Source organism: Galeopterus variegatus, unplaced genomic scaffold (assembly GCF_000696425.1).
Source record: "Galeopterus variegatus unplaced genomic scaffold, G_variegatus-3.0.2 Scaffold53, whole genome shotgun sequence".
NCBI classification, from domain to species: domain Eukaryota; kingdom Metazoa; phylum Chordata; class Mammalia; order Dermoptera; family Cynocephalidae; genus Galeopterus; species Galeopterus variegatus.
Genome location: NW_007726164.1, coordinates 1720625 through 1729198, shown reverse-complemented (window position 1 = coordinate 1729198; position 8574 = coordinate 1720625).

Sequence of the window (8574 nt, the reverse complement as noted above, 5' to 3'; positions counted from 1 at the left end):
CAGTACAAGAGTAGGTAATAAGCATTTAATTAACTATGTTGTAGTAATAAAGAGAGGCTTTAAAAAAATTGAATACTCAAGTGTAATAATGTAAGTTTTATTTGGTTTCCAATGGAGCATCTATGAGGACCTAACCAACCTCCAGAAATGAAAACTTGCTCATTTAACCTTAATTCAATGACTCCAAACATTATAGTACACTTTATCACATACTCAAAAATATGATCTTTGCTCCACTGTCCAATATCCTAGAGTCTTGTCCACTTGGAAATATCTATCCATAACTCAATACACAGAGTTACCAGCTTCTTTTGCCAACTCAAAATTATTTACACAGCAGCTAGCAAGCAGCAGCTTTGAACCTCATTGGACAGGTGATAGTTTGGACAGTTTCAGAGTCAGGAGCCATGACAGCAATTGCCCAGAAAGTGGTTGTGGTGATGGTCTGAAGAGCTTTGCCTTCTGAAAATGAATTTTTTTTTTTTATTCCTTTTTGTCTTTTTTACTGACCAGTAACGGGATCGCAACCCTCAGTGTTGCGCCCGTACCGGGGACTGGCAACGGGATTGCAACCCTCGGTGTTGCACCTGCACCACGCTCAGCCAGTGAGCGGGAACCGGTCTCCACATGGGATCCGAACCCTCAGTGGGAGCGCCGCCACGCTCCCAAGCAGCGCACTCTCCAGTGCGCCACCGGGCCGGCCCTGAAAATGAATTTTTATCACCCATCTCATGGTATAGTTGAATGCTTCAGTTGCCTATACGTGGGAGTCTGCCCTATTGCATGTCTCTGTTCCACCATCTCTCAATCCTTATCATATGTAATGATCTATTATAAAGTTTATTTAAGTTACAGATTCTGAACCTCACCCCGACAAATTCTCATTTGATAATTGAAGGTTGGGCTGAGGAACCTGCTTTTTAAATAGATACACCAAAGGATTCTAATGCAGGTGGTTCTTGGATGACATTTTAAAAAGTACACTACCTTCTTTCTTTCACCTGTTATATCCTGATACACAATTTTTAATTCTACTATGAGAAATTAATAACTTACAATCCCAATGGAAGAAATAAAATAAGCAAAAACATTTAATACTGTAATGCTTATAAGGAGTTTCTTTCTTCTTTTCTTCTCAGATGTTATTGGGGGGCTTAGTAGGTAGTTTACATATAAGACATAGCCAGATAATAAAACCCTACATGGTAAGCTGTTCACAAGTACAGAAGTTGGATGCATTCGGAAGTACTCCACAGAGCTGAATAGTATACTATTAAGCTGGACATGATCAGATGTATCTTGTTACAATGATAAGCTCCATCTGTGCCTCACACACTTGGAAGGGATAAAAAGAGCAGCAATGCAGGCTCTTTATCCAACTCCCACCTTCCTAGAGTTGAAGTATGGTCAGGCTGTGATGAAGGCTCATCTAGTTATTTCTAGTTCCATGAGTATTCATTCTCTGCTGCCTTGATTCTGTAGTACACATCTGGACCTATAGGCTTAGTGCCCGATAAACATACATTTTGCTCATGCTAAAATATGTGTGAATATGATCATTTGTGTGCAATCCAATGAACCAGAAGAAAAGGCACTTGTTATGTATCTCATGTTTAATTGGTTAGCTGCGTCTCACCTCCAGTTGCTACAACATCATCTTCAGGTGCTCTTTGACAATTAGTTTTGCTGATGCAGATATAAAAGTTTTAGATATCTATTTCTTATTCTGGTATTATATGTACCCTATGTGTCATACACTATCCCTGGTACTAGATATTTAAAACAATGAGTAAAATATAATCCTTGTCCTTGAGAAGCTCACAGTCCAGTGAGCAAGACAGTAATAGTACAGTTATTGACAATATAATTTGATAAGTGCTTTAATAATATAATGTTAAAAAGGAAGCATAAAGAAGAGAAGATTAAATCAGTGGGGATGGGAAAGCTTGGGAAAATAAGAAGGCTTTACAGAAGAGGTAACACTTAAGTAAGATCTTGAAGCAGGATTTGGGAGTATGACAGAGAAGGAGAAAGCAGTACAGGTACAACAAACAGTATATGCAAAAACTCAAGAGTTGTGAACAATTTTATTGTGTCTAGAGCAGAAGGAAGGTGGGGCAGTGAGGATGATGGCAAGTATAAACATATTTGTAGGACACAGATTGTAAAGGACCTTGCTAAGGGGTTTGAATCATCTCCAATTGGAAGTAATTAGTGATTGAGGACTTATAAGCAGGGAAAAATTTAATCGAAAAATGTCAACAAATAGAGGAGGGATTGGAGAAGCTTAAAGATTAATTTAAGAAATTTAAAAATCTCTAGGCCAGAAAAAATGACAGCCTGTCCTTAAGCTTAGATTGTATGGATTTGAGAATATTTGAGAGGTTGAATCTACAGTACTCGGTAATCAATTGGATGTAGGTAAGGAGAGAGAATGAGATCTTGGGTAAGAGTAGATGAAGGTGCCACATGCTGTGATGTAGAATATAGATCAGGGAGTAATTTTGGTGGAAAAGATAGCAATGTGTATATCTATTATTAAAAAGTCCCCTATAGTCCACTAGTTTAGGGTTTCCAGATAAAACACAGGACACCCTTTCAGAGAAACAGAAAAATAAATTTTATTAAGTATGCTCAAAATATTGAATAGAACACGTTTTACTAAAAAAATGTTGTTTATCTGAAAATAAAATTAACTGGTGATCCTATTTATTGCTTTTGCTGGTTTCCCCTCTAAGTCTGGATACCCTCCACCAGTTTGAGTGTCATTATAACAGTGCATCTCTAAGTCCACTAGATCAATAGCCCGCTACCCAACAAATGGTAAGAACTCAAATTTTTCCCCAAAGGGAGATAATTTCCCATAACTTCTGTAACTTGCCCATGCTCTGCCTTTCCCCTGCTGATCTGACTATCCTTCCATCAGCACTCTGCGGAGCAAGCAATACATTTGCTCTACTAGTCAATGTATGGCTTGAGCCATCTGCATCTGCACCTGACACCACATGACTTGTGTCTACTGTACCTCTGCCCCATTGGGTACTTGATTCACCTTTACTGGTATCCAGGATTTCCCACCATTTCATCTACCTTCAAGTCTCACATGTTTGCATCTATTATGGGGAAATAAGTTCTTTCCAGTAGCTATTTGGGCCCTTATTCATGCCATTTTTCAGCTTTACAACACAACCCTCTCATTCCCAGGATATAAAATCAAACTTTTGAAGAGCTTCTGGTAAATTCAAGTACACCTCACATTGAGAGGCCATGTTGCTAAAGCCAGCCATCATCCAGACTTTTTTCCTCACTTAAGGAGATTATCCACTTAGAAGCCCTGTAGTCTAACTTCTGCTGTGTTCTTTCAACTTCTAGTCCTCAAAAATATCTCAACCCAATTTTTGGAAGATTAAAATTTTACCTCACGAAGCTTCTGAGCTCCATGCAAATAAAGGATTGTGGCTAGATACCAACTGGGATGACATGTATTGTGTGTATTAAATGTACCAGAGCCTCAGCTTCTACAAGAGCTCCATTATATATCAATACATTTCCATAAGTTAATTAAGTTTCTTAAGGCTACAGTAATCAGACTTGATTAATATTTAATCATATTTTCAGGAATCAGCAAACTTTTTCTGTAAAGCATCAAATAATAAGTATTTTAGGTTTTGTGGACCATACATATATAGTGCTGTAACATATTCTTCTTTGTTCTGTTTTACAACCCACTAAAATTGTAAAAACCATTCTTAGCTGTAGGCCACATGAAAGCAGACTATAGGATGGATTTGACCTATAGGCCATAGCTTGCCAATCCCTGATATTTCTAAGGAGAGTTGGTATAAAGCATCCTTATGAGTAATCAAAAAATTCTAATAACAGATTAGTGAATAAATTATATTCCTAATAGATAGTTCACAAAGATAATCTTTTATTTTCTGATTTTCTATTAAATTGTCTAAATTTAAGACTACTTCCTCTGCCCCAACTGGAAATAACAGCTGCCAAATTTACCCTGCCATCCAAAACAACAACAGTAACAAGAAAAACTCTATCAAAATATATGAAATACTGGTTTCCAATATGTAGACATCAGGCACAGGACAGTCTTTCCAATAAAGAACAGTTTTTCCTGAAAGAAGGAAAACAAATGAAGTGAACCTTATGATTGCCCCAACTTTTTGCCTTGAGAGACTTTCCAGGCTGTACTGAAGGGAGAAGGACACTCAAGGCAGACTCCTTGAGTTGAGGATTTGGAGCTGATATCCCAGGGAGAATACAGCAGCTAGAGTTTGCAGGACAGAGTATCAGAGAGGAAAGAGCTGCACAGAGATCAGCAGGTCTCCTTGCAGTATTCAATACCTCTCAGCCTTGTCTTTACCTTGACACTCTGGTCCTATCTAAAAAAAATCTTAAAAAAACAAGTCATGAAAGAATCAAACTATTTCCAAATAACTTGACCGTGTACCAAAACGAAGCTAAAAAATATATATTTATAGGAATCCAAAAATATCCAACATCCAGCAAGGTACAATTCACAATGTCTGGCATCCAATCCAAAATTTTTAGACATGCAAAGAAGGAAGTAAATAAGACCCCTAATGAAGAGAAAAATAAATCAATTAAAACCAATTCAGAATCAACTCAGATGTTAGCATTAGCAGATAGGGACATTAAAACAAGTATTATAACTATATCCTTTATGTTCAAAAAGTTAAGTAGAGATATACAAGATTTTTAAAAAAATATCCAAATTGAACTTTGAGGAAAAAAAACACTACAATTTCTGAAATAAAAAAAATACTGGATGGAAATAGTGGCAGATTAAGTATTGCAGAAAAAACAATTAGTGACCTTGAAAATACAGCAATAAAAATGACCCAAAATGAAACACAGAGAGAAAAATAGATCTTTAAATAATGAAAAGAGTGTTAGTGAATTGTGGGACTTTAATGGCCTAATATACGATTTATTGAAATCTCTGAAGGGGAGGAGATGGGAGAGAAAATATATTTAAAGAAGTAATGGTCATAAAATTTTCAAATTTGATAAAAACTATAGACCAACAGATCCAAGATCAAGACACACCACAATCAAATTTCTGAAAACCAGTGATAAAGAGAAGATAGTAAAAGTAGCCAGAGGAGGAAGGAGGTTGGGAGGAAACATTACTTACAGGTAAATTAAGACAAGGATTGCAGCAGATTTCTTGTCAGCAATAATGTAAGAAAGAAATCAGTAATGTAATATTTTGAAGGTACTAAAAGGAGAAAACTGAAAACTATCATTCTATCCCCAGCAACAATATCTTTCAAAAATAAGTAAAGATATTTTCATATGTACAAAAACGGAAAGAATTTATCAACAGCTGAGCCACACTAAAAAAGAAAATGTTAAAGGAATTTTTAGGGAAGAAGTAAAATGATAGAAGATGGAAATATGAATCAAGGAATGAGGAACACCCAAAATGGTAATTACATATATAAGAATATGAGATTTTTTTCTTATTATTCAATTGTCTTTCAAAGATAATTGGCTATTTGAACAAAAATAGTAACCATGAATTAGAGAGGCTAAAACATATGTATAATTAAAAGGTATGCCAAAGATAGCAAAAAGGCCAGAAGGAGAATAATGGAAGTAGATTAGGTTTTTATTTTATATGTGGAGTAGAATAATAACATTTGAGGATGTTAAGTTAAAAATATGTACTCTAGGGGCCGGCCCGGTGGCGCACTGCTACAGTGCGCCGCTTGGGAGTGCGGCGGCGCTCCCGCCGAGGGTTCGGATCCCACATACAGACCGGTTCCCGCTCACTGGCTGAGCGAGGTGCGGGTGCAACACCGAGGGTTGCAATCCCGTGGCCGGTCCCAGTCCGGTATGGGCGTGACACTGAGGGTTGCGATCCGTTGCCGAACACGAAAAAAGACAAAAAAAAAAAAAAGTACTCTAAACTCTAAAGCAACTGCTAAAGTAACAAAACAAAAAGCTACAGCTAATAACCAAAAAAAAAAAAAGAAAGAAAGTGAAAAGGAATCATAAAAAAACTGAATTAATTCAAAAGATATCAAAGAAAGAAAAAGAAGAAAATAGCAAAGAATGGATAAGACAAATAGAAAAAACCAGTAGAACGATAGATGTAAGTCTAACAATATCAAAGTCACATTAAATATAAATATAAACACCTCGATTAAAAGGCAGATAAAGATTGGATAAAAAAACAAGACAATGTGCTGCCTACATGAAATGCACTAGACATATGCAAAGAAGTTAAAAGCAAAAGGTGGAAAAAGATGTTTATGCTAATCTAAAGACACATGGAGTGGCTGTATAAATATTAAGACAAACTAGATTTAAGAGCAAAAAATATTACCAGAGATAAAAAAGGTAATTTCACGATTAAGAGGTTAATCCATTAGGAGAATCTAACAAAACTAAACATTTATCCCGCTAATAACAGAGCTTGAAATTATGTGAAGCAAAAACTGTTAGATCAGCAAGAAGAAATAGAAATAGACAAATGTTCGATTATAAGTGAAAATTTCCTCATCCATTCTCTCAATAATTGATTTTTAAAAAGTAGACAAAGTCATCAAGGATATAATAGACCTGAACAACAGTATTGACCTATCAACAAACAACCTAATTGACATTTATAGAACACTCTACAACTCCACCTAACAGCAGGACACATTCTTCTCATGTGCACACAGAACATTTGTCAAGATAAACCAAATTAGGGCCATAAAATAAGTCTCAATAATTTTAGAAGGATTCAAGTCATATAAAATATGTTCTGTGTTTGCAGTGGAATTAAATTAGAAATCATTAACAAAAAGATCTCTGAAAAGTCTCCAAAAATTTAGAAACTAAATAATACAATTTTAAACAATTCATTGGTCAAAAAATAAATGAAAAGGAAAATCTGAGTATTTAAGACTAATAAAAATGAAAATGCAACTTATCAAAATTTATCAGATTTTTAAAGAAATGTCTCAAATCAATAACTTGAGCTTCTACCTTCATGAACTAGAAAAAGAAAAGCAAATAAAACCCAAGGTAAGCAGAAGAAAGGAAACAATAAATATCAGACTAAGGATGAATGAAATAGAAAACAGAGAAACAACAGAGAAAATCAATGAAACCAAAAGCTGGTTCTTTAAAGAGATCAATAAAACCGATAAACTTCTAACCATACTGATAAGGAAAAAAAGAGAGAAGACACAAATTACTAATATCAAGAATGAAAAAGGTAGCATCACTACAGAATCTACAAAAATTAAAAGAAGGACAAAGGAATATTATGAACAACTTTATGACAATAAATTGAATAATTTAGATGAAATGGACAAATTTGTTCTAAATTGGAAGGGCAATATATGATAATCCGAGCAAATTAATCATTTAAAAAGCATCAGCACCTTAGTTCAATTTACAAAAATCCAATAAGTAAGATTGCTGCACTTAGACAACCCAAGCAGGAATCTAGAATGCAAACATGGTGGGACAGTCAGTACTTGCCCAGCTTCCCAAACTTTTAGGAGAAACCTGGCCTTGCCTCTTTCTCTTCCCACACAGCCATGTGGCCACTATTAGTCCTTCTCACTCAACTGCTCTGTCACAGACAGACAGACAGTTCCAACAGGGTGATGAGTATTATGTTGTGGGGAAGACATCCCAGAGAAGACAGGTCTCTTGCCTTGACTTGCGGGTCAGCGAAGGCTTAAATGGAGACCTGAAGGATGCAGAGCAGCTAACCAGGTGGAGGACGGGAACAAGAGTTCAAAGATAAGGAACTGCGTGTGCAAAGGCCTAAGGGTGACAGAAAGAGTACAGTGTACTCAGGGACTACAAGCTGTCTGGGACACAGAATGCAGTAAATGACAGTATGGGGGAAGGCAAGAGCTAGACTGCTATATGCTACATTAGCCCAGGAAAAAAATCCAGTAATAACATCAAGCATTTCTTGGATGCTTCCTAAGTACCAGGTATTATAATAAGCATTTCCCAAATATTTTTTCATTTAATCCTCACCAAATCCTAAATGGATGAGCAGGTTTCCCTTCCCTGCATTGTATTTTAATTATAAAGCTAATATATGCTTGTTGTAGCAAGTCAAACAATCCCTCTAATCCTAGCCCTTCACAAAAGTAATAATTTGGCTTGTATCCTTCCACATAATTCTCAATGCTCACACAGCAAATATAAATGTACAAACATATATATTTGTATACAAGTGAGTTTATACTACACACATTTTTGTCAACGGCTTTTTAAATATAACAATGCACATGTACATCCTTCCAGGTCAATACATACAGATCTAAATCTTCTTTTAAACGTATACATAACACAATACATACAGATCTAAATCTTCTTTTAAACGTATACATAACAGTTCACAGTAAGAATGTACTGGGATTTATTCAACCATTCCTCTACTAAAGAAGATTCAGGTCCCCCCCCGCCCCCAGTTCACAGTAAGAATGTACTGGGATTTATTCAACCATTCCTCTACTAAAGAAGATTCAGGTTCCCCCCCACCCCCACCCCACACACACACTACGGACAATG